Here is an 18,291-nt window from a genome sequence, read left to right on the forward strand (position 1 = left end):
TACAGGAAATGTATGTTTGTTCCTTTATGATAGTGAGGCATCATGACAGAATAAGTAGATTCTCTTCTTTTGGATGGCAGGAAGTACATACAGTAATTACTGTGTATCTACTTTTTGTGACATTTACTGGTGTGACGTGATATTTTCTGAATGTAAAATGTGTGGCTTACATGTTAGTTTTGTGTATGTAAAATAAAGCTATGATCCATTAAAAATCAGGCCCTTGAACAGAGTGAGTATGTCCACTGAAGGTGCTCGAGAAAGCTCTTTATCTGTCAATCAACTATCTTCACTGAAATCGACTACTGGCTAAATATGGTGCTATGGTTACTGATGATAAACAGTTAACTTTCCCATGTGTGTATTGTGTGGTGAATAACTTTTACCGCCGCGCGAGGTTTTAAAAAAAATGTCAGTACTGCCATGCGAGCTGCTTAGCTTGCAGACTATTGAACCTAATAAATGGTTAACTTTCCTTTAATGCAGGATATTGGACGGATCCAACATTGTTTTGTCAGCAACTCACTCACTCACTCACTCACACTCTCTCACACACACTCTCACACACACACACACACACACACACACACACACACCACACACACACACACACCACACACACACACACACACCACACACACACACACAGCTAATAAGTACGAGCCAAGCCGCCACTTTGCAGTGGATCCGTCCAAACTACTGTCAGCTCACATCACCACAACATTGAGAATCTTTTTAGTACCAAAAACTATTGTGTCCATTTTATTAAAGGGCCACTGTCATGAAATTGATGATTTTTAGTATGTTATTAAAGAAAAAACAGCAGCCATGGGTTTTTTCCGCCACAAAACATGATTTTGACGTATACAGCTTTTTGGAACTCCCGCCATGAAAATCTTCGAGGGATTTGTTTTCGAGAAGCAGGAAGTGACATAAAGGACAGAAGCGCCCCCGAGTGGACTTGCTTGTTTCAATTAGTTTTACCTCCGTGAAGATAGCTCCGTGTTCCTTCATGTTAGCCAAAATGCCGGCTCGTTGCATTGCTGGACATTGCTTGACCACTCGGGAAAATGGATTAACCCTTCATAAGTTTGCAAGAGACCTGGTTCATTGTGAAAAATGGATTGCATGGGTGCAGAGGACGAGAGCTTTGTGGGTTCCAAGTGACAGGTAGGTGTGTATACAGCTACTAAAAAAAAATAATAGTTTGAGGCAGACCACGTAATCAGTCTCTCTTAACGTAACGAAAGATCCGCGTACGAAATGTGTCCATGTGCGCGTCGGACGTCGTCGGGCTGCTGCGTCGCTTTGCTAGCGAAGGCTGCGCTTCGGGCTCGCGGACGGCGGCGACTCTGAAGAACACAGCCAACAATGCCTCACTCATCCGCGTGCGACGACAATGCAGTAAAGCGGTGTTGTTCAACGCGTACTGCGGCGGCTATGAAGAGCCCCCTAAAGCAGCACGGCTGGACTCCGTGATAAGCCACCTCGGCGCCGAGAATGAGCCACATTGGCCGACTGCAATGAGCCGCAATGGCTCATCTCCACCGCGGAAGTGGGTCGGACCGAGAGGCGGTTTGGCCGTGATCACATATCATCTGAATATGGCTCAAAACAATAGTGTAATATTGCCCCGGTAACTTCACTCGGTTGAGTGGTGTTCTCCTTAGGGTGCACAGCGTGTTTTCATTGGCGAATGTCCGGGTGACATCACCGACAGAGGATGCAGCCAATATGGCGACCACTTGGATGTCGTACAATGACACTTCTGCAACTTTGCGCATGGATGACGTGCTCTCCGATCACTTTTTTTTTTTTCGTAGACATTTAAGTGAATAATGTTATATGTATTTTTCATTACAATCTCTACTTTAGAACGTGTATAGGGATAACACTCTACATTAAAGCAAACAATAAGTTATTGTAATTATCGTGACAGGCCTACATCCTGAGTATAGGATACAAAATATAGTTTTTCTAACTGTAATTATGAATTGCAAATTCACTTTACAGTACATATAGAAAAAATTCCTGAACATTGACATAATAAATTGGATCCCAACTTCAATAATGATGCCACACTTCATGTTAGGGTACATGTTAGTATATAGTTTTGCTGGAGGGAAGCCCTATAAACATCTTAAAATAGATATTGTAATGAAAAATACTTAACATTATTCACTTCAATGTCTATACGAAAAAATAAATATGAGCGGAGAGCGCGTCATCCATGCGCAAAGTTGCAGAAGTGTCATTCTATGATATCCAAGTGGTCGCCATATTGGTTGCATCCTCCGTCCGTGACGTCACCCAGACATTCGCCAATAAAAACACGCGGTGCACCCTAACTATGGGAGACAAACGCGCCCCTTCTGACATGGAAACTCTTTTCGAAAAGGAGAAAACCACACAACCGAGTGAAGTTACCAGAGCAATATTACACTATTGCTTCGAGAACTTAAGGCAATATTACACTATTGTTTCGAGCCATATTCAGACGATATGTGATCACAGCCAAACCGCATACCCGTCCGATCCACTTTCGCGGCGGAGATGCGCCATCGCGGCTCATCGCAGCCAGCCGGTGTGGCTTATGACGGAGCCGAGCGGTGCTGCTTTAGGGGGGTGTACATAGACGCCGCAGTACGCGATTAACAACACAGTCGGGGCTTTACTGCGCCCACCCGGCGAAGTGAGCCATTTTCGGCTGGGGTCTTCAGAGCCGCCCCCGTCCGCAAAGCCCGACACGTAGCCTTCGCAGAAGACGTGAACGCCGAACGCGGCGCCTCAGCCGGTGTGGCTGATTTTCGGCGCCGTGGTGGCATATAATGGAGCCGAGCTGTGCGGGTTTTAGGGGGATGATCATCGCCGCCGCAGAACTTGATGAATACTGTCAAGCCGGGGCGCATTACTGCGCACAAGCGGCTGAGTGAGGCATTCTTGGGTGGGTTCTTAAGATACGTCACCGTCCGCACAGCAGCCCGACGTCGACGCGCACATGGACATATTTCGTACGCGGATTTTTTGTTAAGTTGAGAAAGAGAGACCGATTACGTGGTCCGCCCCAGACTATTATTTTTTTAGTAGCCGTATACACACCTACCTGTGATTTGGAACCCACGAAGCTCTCGTCCTCTGCACCTGTGCAATCAATTTTTCACAACGAACCAGGTCTCTTGCAAACTTATGAAGGGTAAATCCATTCTCCCGAATATTCAAGCAATGTCCAGCAATGCAATGAGCCGGCATTTTGGCTAACACGACGGAACAACAAGCTACCTTCCCGGAGGTAAAACTAATGGAAACAAACGAGTCCACTTGGGGGCGCCGCTGTCCTTTACATCACTTCTTGCTTCTTCTCGAAAACAAATCCCTCAAGAGGATTTTCATGGCGGGAGTTACAAAAAACTGTATGTCAAAATCATGTTTTGTGGTGAAAAAACACATGGGCCCATATTGGCTGACGTTTTTTCCATTAATAACATACTAAAAATCATCCATTTCATGACAGCAGTCCTTTAAGTGGAAATAAGGTATTGGCAGAGAAACATTAACTTATAAATTATCTATGAAATTGTTTGACCTTAAGTGGACCTTGAATTTCTCTGCCTCAGATGTAAGACATACTAGTAGCCCTTAGCACTCTTCCACTCAGGGCCACAGTGCTTTGCCTGTTTCCTGAAAACAGACTCCTTCTATACAGTATCAATGTGCAGCCTGCCTGAAGAGGAGTAGAAGCCAAAAAGGGCAGGAAGAAGGAGAAGGTAGGGAAAACAAAGCCTCTATAGTCATGTCTCCAGCCGGGCAAGTCTGAGTCGCTCAACCCAGAGTGAGTTATGTAACATGACAGTGTGGGCCCACTTCCGTGTTTAGAGCTGGTGCACATATTAATCCGCAACTGGAGGGGGGGGGGGGGGTGTTTGGTCAGATAGAAAGGCAGAGCGTAAAGAGGAAAAAAAGAAATCAAAAAGGTGAGATTGCAAGAATTTTGAGCCTTTCATCGACACCAAATAAAACACAGACACCGTCCTTCACAGCTCAGGTGCTGAAGTATTACAGAAATAATGTACAGAAGTATTTGTACATCTCAGGGGAGGCAGTAAGCCAACTACGGTCACAGGCATACTGGCACCTACCCCAGGTAACTCTGGGTAGAATGCGGGATATACCCTGTACTGGTCGCCACCCAGTCATAGGGCACGTATAAAAAAAAAAAAAAAAAAAAAAACAACAACAACAACCTTGGCACTCACATTCACACCTACTTTCTCGACTTTTAATTTAACCTAACCTAACCTATCCATGTTTAGGGCATGTGGAAGAAAACCAGACTACCTGGAGAAAACCCAGACAGGCACAGGGAGAAGGTGCAAACTCCACACTGGCTAGGTTGGATTTGAACATGGGTCCTCTGAACTGTGAGGCAGATGTGCTAACCACTCATCACCGTTCGGCCCTTGTATTCAACAAACCGGTCTTGTATTCCAAAGCGTATTGTGTTGTAAAAATGGGACATTGCAGCCAGGCTGAAAAAAGATAATTGCTGTTTCACTGTTTGTATTTCACTTTTGCTTTTATTGTATTTGATGATAAACCTGCATATTTTGCGGTGGCCATCCTAATTCGAGTAAGTGCTAGTGTTGATATGCTGATTTGCTGGACTTTTTTTTATTTTTGACATTGTAGACTTAGAATTTTGATTATGTAATGTACCTCACTTCAATAGATTGATTACAGAGCAATCCAATGCAAATGTAACAAACGTCTTCAACTTGTTTATCAAAAATTAAATGGTAAACTTTCATTAAAGTAGAATAATTAAACAAAATCAGCAGTAAACTTAAAGGCTAAGCTTTAAAGATGTTTCATTAATGTACTTTAAAGGTGTATGAAATGTTATACCATGAAAAAAAGTGGCAATAATCACTTACATTACAAAAAAATATTTACTGGTAGCTTAACTGGATCTATTACTTGGTAATGTAAGCTTCAAATGTTACAGAATCATGTTATCAACATGAGGTAGTACCTTAAATATTAGTGTAGTGTGAAGCCACATTAAATCAGCAACTTAATGCAGACGTGACATCCAAACACAATACAGTAAGTTCAATGTAAACGATCATTCCATTCTCAGGACATTGCTGACTGTGGTTCCCAAACGCAATTGTGTGTGCCTTTGTGCATGCCTGTACGTTAACATGACAGTAAGTGAGACACACACACACACGTACACGGACACATACCCATAGACACGCCATTGCTCCCACCAAAGTAAGTTTAACGCAAAGGAAGACCGACTTACTATGTGACGGTAGCCCTGCAGCTCGTTCAACCAGCTCAAAGACGAAGTTGAGAGTTCTCACGTTATTTAAAGAGCCACTGTCATGAAATGTATGATTTTTAGTATGTTATTAATGGAAAAAAAGCAGCCGGAATGAACCCATCCGTTTTTTCACCACACAACTTGATTTTGACGCATTTGGCTTTTTGTCACTCCCGCCATGAAAATTCTCTCGAGGGATTTGTTTTTGAGAAGAAGCAGGAAGTGACATTAGTAGGTAAAGCCCACTCAAGCGGTCTCGTAACTTTATACTAGTTTTACCTGCTGGATGGTAGATCGTTTTTCCTTCATGTTAGCCAAAACACCAGCTCGTTGTATTGCTGGATATTATTCGAACACTGGGGAGGATGGAGTCATTATACATACTTTTCAAAAAGACCCGGTTCGTCGTGAAAAATGGATTGCACAGGTGCAAAGGACGAGAGCTTTGTGGGGTCTAAATAACAGGTAGGTGTGTATACAGCTACTACTTTTTTGAGGGGGAGACGTAATCCTCTCAGAATGTAACAAGATCCGCGCACGTAAATCAGGGGTGCTAAATGTGTCGATGTACCTCTCGGGGTCAAGCACGGCTTCGGGCGAGCCGCCGAAGAAGCCGTGCCTCGTCCGCTGCGATCACGGCTTCAGCCGGGGTGGCTCATCACGGCGCGAGGTGGCTCTATCCATTGCCGAGCTAGGGTGGTTCATCGTGGCGCCGAGCCGGGCCAGGTTTGCTCGTCGCGGCATCGGGCTGCGGTGGCTCATCACCCTCAAAGACCTGTTAGTCCACCTTTAAAAGTCTACCTCCACTCCATGTATTATCCTGAATCAGATGCCCCTGTGTGGTCGTTCGCTGCATAAAGACACCTGTCCACCACATACAATCAGTAAGACTCAAACTTGTAACATGGCCAAGACCAAACAGCTATCCAACGACAGAGACAAAATTGGAAAACTCCAGATGGTTGGAAAGGGCTACAGAGAAATTGCCAAGCATCTTGGTGAAAAAAGGTCCACTGTTGAAGCAATCACTAGAGAATGGAAGAAGCTAAACCTGACTTTCAATCTCAATCAGAGTGGATCCCTATGCAAGATATCACCTCGTGGGGTCTCAATGATCCTTAGAAAGGTGAGCAATCAGCCCAGGACTACACAACAGGATTTGGTCAATGATCTGAAAAGAACTGGGACCACCGTTTCCAAGTTTTATTGACTTAGTAACATACTAAGACGTCGTGGTTTGAAGTCATGCATGGAACGGAAGGTTCCCCTGCTTAAACCAGCACATGTCAAGGCCAGTCTTAAGTTTGCCAATGACCATTTGGATGATACAGAGGAGTCATGAGAAAAAGTTGTGTGGTCAGGTGAGACCAAAATGGAACTTTTTGGTCATAATTCCACGAACAATGTTTGGAGGAAGACAAATGATGAGTTCCATCCCAAAAACTCCATCCCTAATGTGACGCATGGGGGTGCTAGCATCATCCTTAGGGGGTGTTTTTCTGCACATGGGACAAGACAAATGCACTGCATTAAGGAGAGGATGACCATGGCCATGTATTGTGAGATTTTGGGGACAACCTCTTTCTCTCAATCAGAGCATTAAAGAGGGGTCATAGTTGGCTCTTTCAATATGACAATGACCTGAAGCACACAGCCAGGAAAATCAAGTGGCTCCGTAAGAGGCATATCAAGGTTCTGGCATGGTGTGGCCAGTCTCCAGGCCTAAACCCAATAGAAAATCTTTTGAGGGAGCTGAAACTCTGTGTTTCTTAGTGACAGCCCAGAAACCTGTCTGACCTAGAGAAGAACTGTATGGAGGAGTGGGCCAAAATTCCTCCTGCAGTGTGTGCAAACCTGGTGAACAACTACAGGAAACGTTTGACCTCTGTAATTGCAAACAAAAGCTACTGTACCAAATATTAACATTGGTTTTCTCAGGTGTTCAAATACTTCTTTGCAGCTGTATCATACAAATTGTTAAAAAAAAAAAAAATCATACATTGTGATTTCGGGATTTTCTTTTTAGATTATCTCTCTCACAGTGGACATGCACCTACGATGAAAATTTCAGACACCTCCATGTTCTCTATGTGGGAGACCTTGCAATATAGCAGGGTGTTCAAAAACTTATTTTCTTCACTGTATACATATTTTTCATTACAATATCTATTTTAGAATGTTTATAGGCATGACACTTAAGCTTTAATCTTGGGAATGTCAATCATTCACTGAGTCAGTCCTTACACTCTATGACTGATGGTGTATTTGGTATGAATATTAATCTGGAATGGATTGGGCGTTTAATATGCTAATAAAACTGTATTAGTGTGTCAATAAAAATGTAACAAAACCAAACATTACACAAAAGGAAATTACAAAAAGTGTTGTGACAGACAAACTGTGCAATCCTTTCAACTTTAATGGTGTGGCACCATCACTTTGGAATGTGTAATAATCTCTTTCCAATTGTTTTTTTCTAGTAGCTGGAAATAACGATGGTCCCATTAGGTGCTTTTGTATCTTTGGAGTGCTCTATGTTTGAATCACCAACTACAAACTACTGTTTGGTCATGGTGAGAAATGTCGTCATTACCAACTTCAAAGGCTGATACAAAATGCTTCCTCTAGGAAAATATTAAGTACAGTATTTTTCTGTTTTTATTGGCCATTTCTGAATTTAAACAGTTTGTGCATTTTGTGTAGGTGACATTATCCCTAACATTGCTCCGTTACTTATCACATGTAAGATTAGATTCTGCAAATCGATTACATAATCATAGATGCATTTTCTAAATAATACAATATCGGATCTTGTCGCCGATGTTAGGTGTGCTTTGCAGCTCCACTTGGACCAAAACCAGGGCCACAACCCGCAGGATGTCAATGTGAAATTACAAAACACAAGTGTAACAAATACGACACCAGCTGATCTGATGCAATAGCGGATGTTTACCCCAGGTGTGTGAAGCGTAGCCAAATGTTGTACACAAGAGTACGGTTACTTGAAAATAATGTGACTCAGGTAAAATTAAAAAAAATACTTAATCGTAAAAAGTACACATGGAAATAATCGAGTGAACAGTAACTTCAGATTTGTTTTCAAACAAAATGAACATTAAAAAAATTAAACATGAATCTGCAAATTCTGAAGATGTGTGTATGCGTGCATGCGTATGTGTGTATGCACAGCCAAAACTACAACATGTGCAATTTCCTGCACGGTATTATCTCAAGCTATAAATGGGCTGAAATGCCCATAGGCATGACAGTCAGTCGGGCTGGCTTATGCAGTATTAGTACCTATGCCAGGGAGAACCCAATGGAAGATGTTGAGTGAAGTCATGTGACCTCGTCATTTGGTGAAATGTTATGCATACCCGTGTTATTTGAAGCACTTTGTTATTGTATTTATTTTAATTATTTGCACTTTATTGGATCCATTGTAAACAGGTTGTGTATTTGATTTATTTTTTTTTTTTTTAACTTTTGGATTCTTACTTTGGAACCTTTTGTAGAAATTACTTGGTTGGACATTTATATAATTAAAATGCCAAATGCCACATTTCTACATCTACATTTTCATGCATCCATACATCCATCACAAATATGCAGGTCTGTAAAATCTAGGTAGGGAGAAGCACAAAGATTGATCTAGTAATGGCTTTATGAGGTTATTCTCAAGTCACTTACAAACTGTGCAGGTAGAGGATTTAAAACAGTTAAAAATAAAAGCCTGATTCTGATTTACTGAGCTGCTTGCCTGGAAACCATGTGACTGGGATCACATGAGAAGATGGAGGAGGGTGGTGCAAGGGTGAGCGTGTTTGTGCCTGCGTGTCCACAGGCACAGTGTGTATTCCACTCCTAGCACCCATAATAAGCTTTGTGATCAGTTTCCTTGGTTTCCACTGACAGTAAGCAGATATAGGGAGCTCAGGGAGGTAAACAGAAGCAGTTCTGGCTGGTGTAATACCACAAGCAAATAAACAAAAAGCCTGGTGTGAGTAGAGAATAAGAAGAGATGAACTATGCAAAGAAAAAGCTATCACTCACTTCTAGTGTCATTCACTGTCCAGCACCTATTTTATTCAGCATAACATTCTATTATCCAAATATATTCTTACAATCCAAGACCTAACTACAGAAATAATACAACCAAAGGCAAAGTCAAATTGTAACTGCCACCATGAAACTTAATTTCTACAGGAAGATGACACTGATGCCTATGATCAATGATAGTGTGAATAATGTGTGAAATACATCTGCCATTCTGATATGCATGTCTGAGTGAAACTCTTAACGGGGGGATATTGTTGGAACACGAGCTAGTCGGCAGTAGAGAAACCATGACCTATTTTTCCTTTGCACCAACACAACCTGACAATGGATTGCAAGGCACAGGTTCAGCAAGCACTAAGCCCTTTTCTTAAAGCATTCATTCCAAAGGAATGCTAATGTACTTTCAGACGGCTTTCTGGTACAAAGAGATTTCTGCAAACATAATGACAGACTGACTGATTGATGCTTGTGGTACGTACATATGTATGCAGATTTATCCATTTATTTACTGTGAGCCACCTCACGAAAAACCACCACCAGCCGCTACTGGCTGTGACCATTGGCAAACTAAAGCCTAGTTTGTGAACCAAATCAATGTTTATAGGAAAATTTTGCTCATCAACAGTTGTTTTTGTGAATCGAGGTTCCACTGTAGGACACTCTAATATATACATTGGTAGTAGGGATGTTGGTTTAAAAACGAAATTACATGCAATAAAATATGTAAAACATTGGAAAATGAGGCTGTTCAGCAACATACCGATTCCATGGTTGTGGGAGGAAGAAAAAAAGCTAAAATCCAAAAAGAGAAGCACCAGACAATCTTCGGGTGTCCAGAGATTCCTGAAACATGACAAAAAACAAAGCATGATTAACGAAAAGGAAGACAAAACCTCAGCCAATTGTGATCTCTCCTCACTGAAAAGTCCTCTGAGATAAGCAAACCCAAACACATCTACAAATCTAGAATCACTACATATTGGTTACGACCAACTTTTCGTCAGGTGAAGGGGCTTAGTGGGAAATCACACTTTTACTTTGTATTCCTCTGAGATATTATATGTGCAACCGTTTACTGTCTGAGATTTGCAAACAATACACTATTGCCTTTCATATATCCAAGTAGAAAAAAGTGGAAAAGCTGGACAAGATTTTCCTCTTTTTTGGAGCATGAAAGCTGTGATCTGCAAATTCTGCTGTGAAGCCAAAATACAAAGAGATTTTTCGGAAGGAAATGTGAACAGAATGGAAGCTGCACTACCTCAAGTGTCATCTGAAAGCATTTAGAATTTTGCGCAGATATAAGATGGGAATCAGGATCGGCACATTTGTTGGGGGACAGCGCCAAAGACAGAGAGAAGAGGAATGAGTTGACACTGTGAAAGGGAGAAAAAAATTAATAAATAAAAAATAAAATCAAACTCAGAGCAAGTTAAAATTCTCAGACAATATTCTCTTAGCCATCAACAGGAATGGATCTCTGCTGTCAGTTCAACAAATTCACAATCACACGGAAAACTACCCAAGTATGTAATAGGAAGCTGACGTAGCAAAAGTTATGCCAATGAATTTTTTAAATTCAATCCATCAAATTGTGCAGGATGAGACTGTGTAAAATGAGAAAATTCCACCTTGGTACACCCTCATCATAGATGAAAGCACAGCCAATACAGTGGACAAAAGGCTAGTTCAGAATTTTAAATACAGGGAGCAAAATAATGTTCACCATAAAATTGTTTCAAAGCATCATTCAGCTGTCAGCATGCACTGCTCAAGATACTGTGCAGGCAATAATTAACTTTTACACTCAGAAAAAGACTGGGATATCATTGTGAACTTAAAAAAAATGTAAAAAAAAAAAAAAAAGCGGGCTTACGAATTTATAGTTCATAGTTGGCTTGGTTTGGTTAATGTATTTTTCTGTGCAGTTGAAAACAGCTTGTTGACAGTCGTTATAAGGTTTGCAAAAACAAATACAATTATTCCAAATAAACATGTTCTGATGGGAATGTAAATGCTGGAATATGATTCTTTTAATAAGCAATGTAACTTCAAATGGATGACACTGGCCTGACCACAGTGCACACATCTGATGTTGCTCATAATGGTCAAAGGGGCTCGGGGAATTAGTGCATTTGCTCAGACACACCAAAAAAAAATTCAGGGAAGATTGGTCTGAAAACCTTTCCTACCCACTGGATATATAGCTTCAAGAAGTAATTGAAATACATCAAACCTCAGGGTTGCACACAATAGTTTTAAAAGTGCACATTGGTTTGAGCTCAATCATCGAAAATTTTCTTATAACTAGCATTACAAGTGACAAAACCGCAACTACATTAGAAAATTCTTGTTATACCATGGCAACTATTTCTAACAATTGCAATGTTTCTCCATATTTAAAAGCACATGATAGAATTATAAATTATGTCCAAATTTGAATTAAAAAAAACAAATTACAAGCATCGTCATAAGAAATAAAGTTATAATCAATGTTGGCATTAATTGGTATTTGAGGTGTCACAATTCGATCACTTAGACACAGCAGCGCGGCGCTAACGTGAGCGCGGCGCTAACAGGGCCAGTTAAAAAAAACCATACCAGTAAAAATCACAGACACAGCAACACGCTAGCACCGCACTAACGGGGCCGGTTTAAAAAAAAAAACATACCGGTAAAAATCACTTCCTTGTCACATTGATTCCACTGTCTCACTCTTAACTTTTCTGCTCGATTGCCCCCTTACGGATGTTAGAAAAAAATCCACAAATTAGCCGCAGGGTTGAAAGCATGTGAAAAAAGTCGCGGAAATTACGGTAGTCAAGGACTCAATCAGATACCTCTCAGTCACTTAACTGGTATAACCTGATTTAATAGACATGAGACAGTTTGCCATATAAATTCTTGTTTTGAGCGAGGAGCAAAATTGGTGGTGAAATATGTTTTCATTCTGTGAAGCCAATTCCTGAGCGTGGGTCAACGCAAGAAAATTTAAACTGTTAGGGGTAACCCAAACCTGAGTAAGACTGCACAACTTGGTCAAACAAGATCGTGGATGGGACGGTGGAGTGTGTGTGTTTCCGCGGGAGGGGGGTTGGCACGAGTACAACCAATACGAAAAACCACAACTAACAGGCAAGCATGGTCCAGCTCTGCTCATGTTTCAATTTTCCTGGGTAGACACCCTTACTATATCCCCCTGTTCCTCCTGCAACTATGAGGACAAGGATTTATCAGGATTTTGGAGGCAGGTCATGGGAGCAGATTTACCAGAGGCCCAGTGTTGGGGTAAACCCGTAACATTCCTTGCAAGTGTAACACTTTGTTGCTTCAATGCAGTTTAAAATACAGTAAGTCTCACAAATGAGTTCACTTGAATACTGTTTGAAAAGACAACATTTACAGGATGTGCAGTACATGGGATGTGTATGTGTGCATCTGTGAGAGTTAATCCATTAATGAAAGAAAACACCACAATTGTCACAGATAATTGAATTAGAATCTGACAAAAACTACGGACAATCTTAAAAATGTGAAAATTAACCAATAAAATGTAGGCATCACTTTTGAAGTGTAGTTTCAGGGAATTATAGAATTATTTAAAAAAAAAAACATCTCATTAAATAAAAAACTGGATTAAAATGATGGTACCCCAAGAAAGGATGACGATAGGGACATGTTCATGTGCCCTGCGATTGGCTGGCAACCAGTTCAGGGTGTACCCCGCCTCCTGTTCGATCATCGGTAGGATAGGCTCCAGCGCTCTTGTGACGGTTGTGAGGATAAGGGGCTTAGAAAAGAGAAGAAGAGAAGTACATATAGTACTTGTGAAGTACTTGTACTTTATACTGTAATTAAGTAAATTTTTCTAGGTATCTGTACTCTATTGGAGTATGTATTTTTCTGGAAATTTTTTTTCTTTTACGCCATAGATTTTAAATATGCATCTGTACTTTCTACTCCTTGCATTTTAAAAATTTATTTTAAAAACCAAATTAGCGACAGCTCGGCATAAAAAGAACAACACTGAAAAAAGCCAGGAAAAAAATGAGTCAAGTGAATAAACATTGTCGATACAACACTCTCCTTTGAGCAGAGTGCCTATCATGATGCTACGATAGAAGTGGCAAAGTGTTATCACATTCCTTGCAGCCAAACTACTGGGAGCAAAGTGTCAACGCACTACATGTTTGTGGACAGGTGACATGGTCAGAAAACAAGATAAGGATTCTTGCATATTGTGCTACATATGCTTGCACGCACACTGTATCGTCCAAAGAGGGGAACGCAAAAGTGGGAATAGCGTTTCGAAGTTCTCAGTACTAGGGCTCAAATATGGTCACAGGATATTTTTGGGCTTTTTGTCCAAAAGTCCCTACAATGAATTTTTTTAAATCTGGCATGTTGGCAGTAAATTATGTCAAGTGTGATCATGAATATATTTCCAGTACGTTAAATTGCTCACTGCCAAAACAAAAAAATAATCATAATTTGTACATTTTTGGCGGTAGTATATCATCCAATCAACACCCCCTTCCTGATTGACAGTAGGCAATTAAACACTTGAAAAAAACATTTTTCATTTTCACCTATTTATGTTGTGTACATAACTTGCAATAGCAATTACAAAACAAATAAATGCATATCATTTTGTTAGCGCCTCCGTTTATTATGGCTATTGTTGCCCTCAGCAACAAGCTGAAACTAAATTTGCTCCAGTTTAGGCCAAAATATTGATGGTGAAGAAGTCTGACTGAAAGTTACAAAAATCATTTGATTTCAGTGACTGCTTTAAAGGGTTGTGTAACAAGCATCATTTGTGTCCAGTCTGTTTCATGATTTTTGTTTTAAACTATTCTGTTGAACCACAATTCAGATTCAAATTATTTCTGTGACCATTGGGGGTTGTCCTTTGATTAACAGAGGGGTCCCAACAATTCAAGTGTCTAGTCAGAATCAGATTTAATGGCCAAGTGTGTAAAACACACACAAGCAATTTTTCTGGGCACAGGAATCGAAAGACTACAAGTAGAGGTAGAGTTGCTTGTGGGTGTGTGGGACAGGATTAAAGACAGACCTCATTGCAATGGCCTACATGGCAGGGAGGATGATAAATGGGTATTTGTGTTTTTAGTAGAGTGGAACTTGTTGTGAGTTGCCAATGGGAATCTGCAGATTGGCTGATTACAATTCAGGAAGCAGAGCACAACACTACCCAGACAAAGGTATAGTTTAGCCAACTAAGGAAAAACACCTGAAAAGAACAAAAACTGAATATCACGTTGAAAGCCTGCACAATGAAAACATATTGATGTCTGTCAACCAGGTCATGTTAAATCCAAACCAGCTGATAGTGTTGTCAGGATACCGTGACTTTGAAACAAAACCTCCATAAAGTTCTCAATACAGCAACTGAAATGACAAGGAAAAAAATGAAAATGTCAGAAAAAACATTGGAATCAAAGATTAACGAACAGGCAAGTTGGAAGTAAGTGGGGGATACGCAATGGCAATGTAAAAAGTGCCAGCCATCTTTATGGAATTTTCTAAAATATGAAAAAAAGGGCACGAGTCCTCCAATGCCTCTGAAATCCTCCAGAACAAATTAATTCACTCAATTCATTTAATTGTATTAATAAAAGACCTATCTTGCTGGCGGAGACATCTTCAAGAGTCAGAGTGACTCCGGGGGACGAAAATGTTGCTTGTGCTCTCACCAGGAACACGTTTGTGAGATGTTTACAGACAATTCACCCAGAAGTCACTGATATGGGCCTATATACAGTACAGTGGTACCTTTACTTACGAAATTAATCAGTTCCAAAAGTCATTTCGTAACCTGAATTTTTCCCAAGTAGAAACTCTTTTTACATGTAAATAGGCTAATCCTTTCCCGTTTGGTTGTACAAAGGATGGAAAAATAACGAAAGAAAAACTGTGGTCTATTTTCCTTCCTCAAACCATTCCAGTATTCATATGTATAAACGTACACATGAAATGAGCTTTTAGTATGCAGTATTATTGTGTTATCGCACAGTAATGTTCTGGGAAAAATGGTCAGCACACCAGTATGAGTGAATAGCAAATTATTCCAAATGAAGCTTCTTGCATTTTGTTTCTCAGAGAGGAAGTAGTATGCACTCTCCAGCATCTTGGCAATTTGCCATTTCCTCATCTAGTCAGCTCAAAGGTACACGGATGCAGACACACAAACACCCGAGATACATGGAAACTTCTGTCCACATAAAGGCATTTCTCTAACTTGTCGCTAGACAGGCAGTCAATGGCTGACCGTGGCAGTCATTAACTGACCGTCACTCAAATCTCTGAGACTCTCAATGTATTCTAAAGCAAATAAAGACTGGGGAAATAGCGATAATTCTCTTTTTTCGGAACCAAATATTTTTCTGTGCACATAATTACAACTACATTTGGGAAAATTGTAATTTTTGAAGGTAATGAGAATACTCTTGTTGGCAATCTGGTTTCCACCCATCCATTTTCTCTCCCATTTATACTCAAGGGTGAAATCAAATGACCAACCTCAAATGTCAAAAGAAAAATTTGTACTATTTCAACGATATGAATCAGTTTTCATTGACAGTTGCAACTTGGAGATCAGTTGGTTGATAAACTGTATGTACCTTTTATAAAACATCCATCCATTTTCTTAGCCGCTTATCCACATGAGCGTCGCAGGGAGTGCTAGAGCCTATCCCAGCTGTCAACGGGCAGGAGGCGGGATACACCCTGAACTGGTTGCCAGTCAATCCCAGGGTACATAGTGACAAACAGCAACCTATTTATAAAGCTTTTTAAATTTACATGCATCTCCACAACTATCGAGAAATCTTGAAAGGCTGAATTGACTCATGACACCATATAAATTAAGATGTGAACTTTTTAAAATGAAAGTGGAGTTATCTCTACTCTTGTAAATGTATACAGGCAGATTGACAGTGCAACGAAAAACTGAAAACAAAATAAAATGTATTTGCTTTGTCTATTAAGGACAAATATATTCAGTAAGTGCAAAATAAGTGTAAATTTTGCACTTACTGTTGCTGTAAATTAACCATCCCAAATCAAGAGTGGTGATTGGTGCAAAATGTTATGGACATGTTGGTGAAAGAAGCGGAGGTCATGAGGATGTGATGGATAGGTTTGGCATCCATGAAAGGAATTTGGAGGGACATATGGTGGTAGACTTTGCAAAAAGGTTGAAAATGGCTGTAGAGAAAATTTTCTTACAGAAGAGGCAGGAACATAGGGTGACCTATAAGAGTGGAGGTAGAAGCAGGCAGGTGGATTACATCTTGTGTAGACGATATAATCTGAAGTAGGTTACAGACTGTAAAGCAGTGATAGAGGAGAGTGTGGCTAGACAGCATGGGAAGGTGGTGTGTAAAATGACTGGTTGTGGGGAGGAAGATTCAGAAGACAAAGGCAGAGCAAAGTGTCCGGTAGAAGCTGAGAAATGAAAACTGCCGTGCCACTTTTCGAGAGGAGAAACTTTTGTCCCCCATATGAAGCAGTATCGTGCATTTCTAAGAGGAAATATAAATTAAGTAATTTTATGTACACTTTTTCTTTTTTTTTTTTATACTCTACAAATACAAATAACATTTAATTTTTCTTACTTAAAAATTGGGATGACCCTTAACACATTTTTACTTGGCAAGAAAAATCGTTTTTTTGGTGTTAATGTTTTGGCTGTTCAAATAAGCAAACACTAGCCGTGCTTTATCACAACTGTAAAACATGCATCTTGAGGTAGATGCTAATTTTTCTCAGATTGCACATTCAACTGTAATGTAAATGTAACTGAATTTTGCATGCATCACCGCAACTGCCGTAAATAGGAGGCTGTCTTGCTTGAATGCACCTTTTGGGAGCTGTGGTTTGAGAAGTCCTCAATTCTCATAATTTTAAGAATTCAGGGATGCAGTGTCTTCGGGACAAAGTTCAAAAACTAATATCTGTGATTGTATGGGGTGTGTTAATGTCCATGGCATAGGTATCACGCACATCTGTGAGGGTTCCATCAATGCTGCAAGGTACATAAGATGTATACGTTACCAAAATGTATGTGGAAATCACTACCTATACCCACTTTAATCTCTAAAAATATCACAACGATCACCCCAATATTTCAAGTACCCTCCTCAATGGAGGACTGTCCTGGTGTCCATACTCTGCTGGCTCAGCACGACATACAAACCAGATGCACACACAAAAACGCATTATGTATATATTAAAAGAAGATATATACTGTATATATACCCGCATCAGTTACTTCCAGTTGAATTCATTTTCACGCTGTTTCCCAGAGATATTTGTGGTACGAGCACAAGCAATATTTTGGTCTCTTGAGACCCAAACTTGCTACGACTGATCAGTCTCGGCAGTCTGGTGTCTCTGCCAACAGAGACTTCAGACATGGTTACTGAACTGATGTCATGAACCCACACATAGCTAACATTGATTTGAAAACACCAGCGGTTTTAGATAACATCCCAAGTTTGACCTGCGTTATGTGTAAGCGTCAGGTAACAGGGCTTATTGTAATATCGCCACTCATTAGATTTAGTCATCTAGTCTTCAATGCACAAACACTGGAGGGGAAATCTGAAACCGGACGCTGAAGGGATACTGCTGAGGGCGGGGATTGTGTGAGTGTGTGTGTGGGGGGGGGAATGGGTGAAACATTACAAAAAAAGACATGCACGCTATACCCCTTCTAAAAAAAACCTACATTATTGATGATGTCTGACTTCAGCAGGGAGAAAATACTGCACAATGATCTCTCGCTCTTAAACAGAAAGCAAAGGATGAAATATCTACACTGAAGATGTGAATGTCAGTAAATAAAAAGCAACGGCAAGGGATAAGGAGCAAGGCAGGAA

The 18,291-nt window shown here is 40.5% G+C and overlaps 1 protein-coding gene across 4 annotated transcripts in view; it reads right to left on the minus strand.

The window, feature by feature from the left end:
* The window catches only part of ankrd11 (ankyrin repeat domain 11), a 137,450-nt gene that overhangs the window by 89,940 nt on the left and 29,219 nt on the right, over positions 1 to 18,291 (minus strand). For 3 of the 4 annotated variants that reach the window (XM_061814951.1, XM_061814953.1, XM_061814949.1), the window contains exon 2: positions 10,146 to 10,228. The gene's annotated coding sequence lies outside the window, so the exon portion shown is untranslated. Of the gene's footprint in view, positions 1 to 10,145; positions 10,229 to 10,646; positions 10,762 to 18,291 lie in introns of all 4 variants that reach the window. The other variant, XM_061814950.1, reaches the window with a different exon arrangement.

This window comes from Syngnathoides biaculeatus, chromosome 3 (assembly GCF_019802595.1).
Source record: "Syngnathoides biaculeatus isolate LvHL_M chromosome 3, ASM1980259v1, whole genome shotgun sequence".
Taxonomy (NCBI): domain Eukaryota; kingdom Metazoa; phylum Chordata; class Actinopteri; order Syngnathiformes; family Syngnathidae; genus Syngnathoides; species Syngnathoides biaculeatus.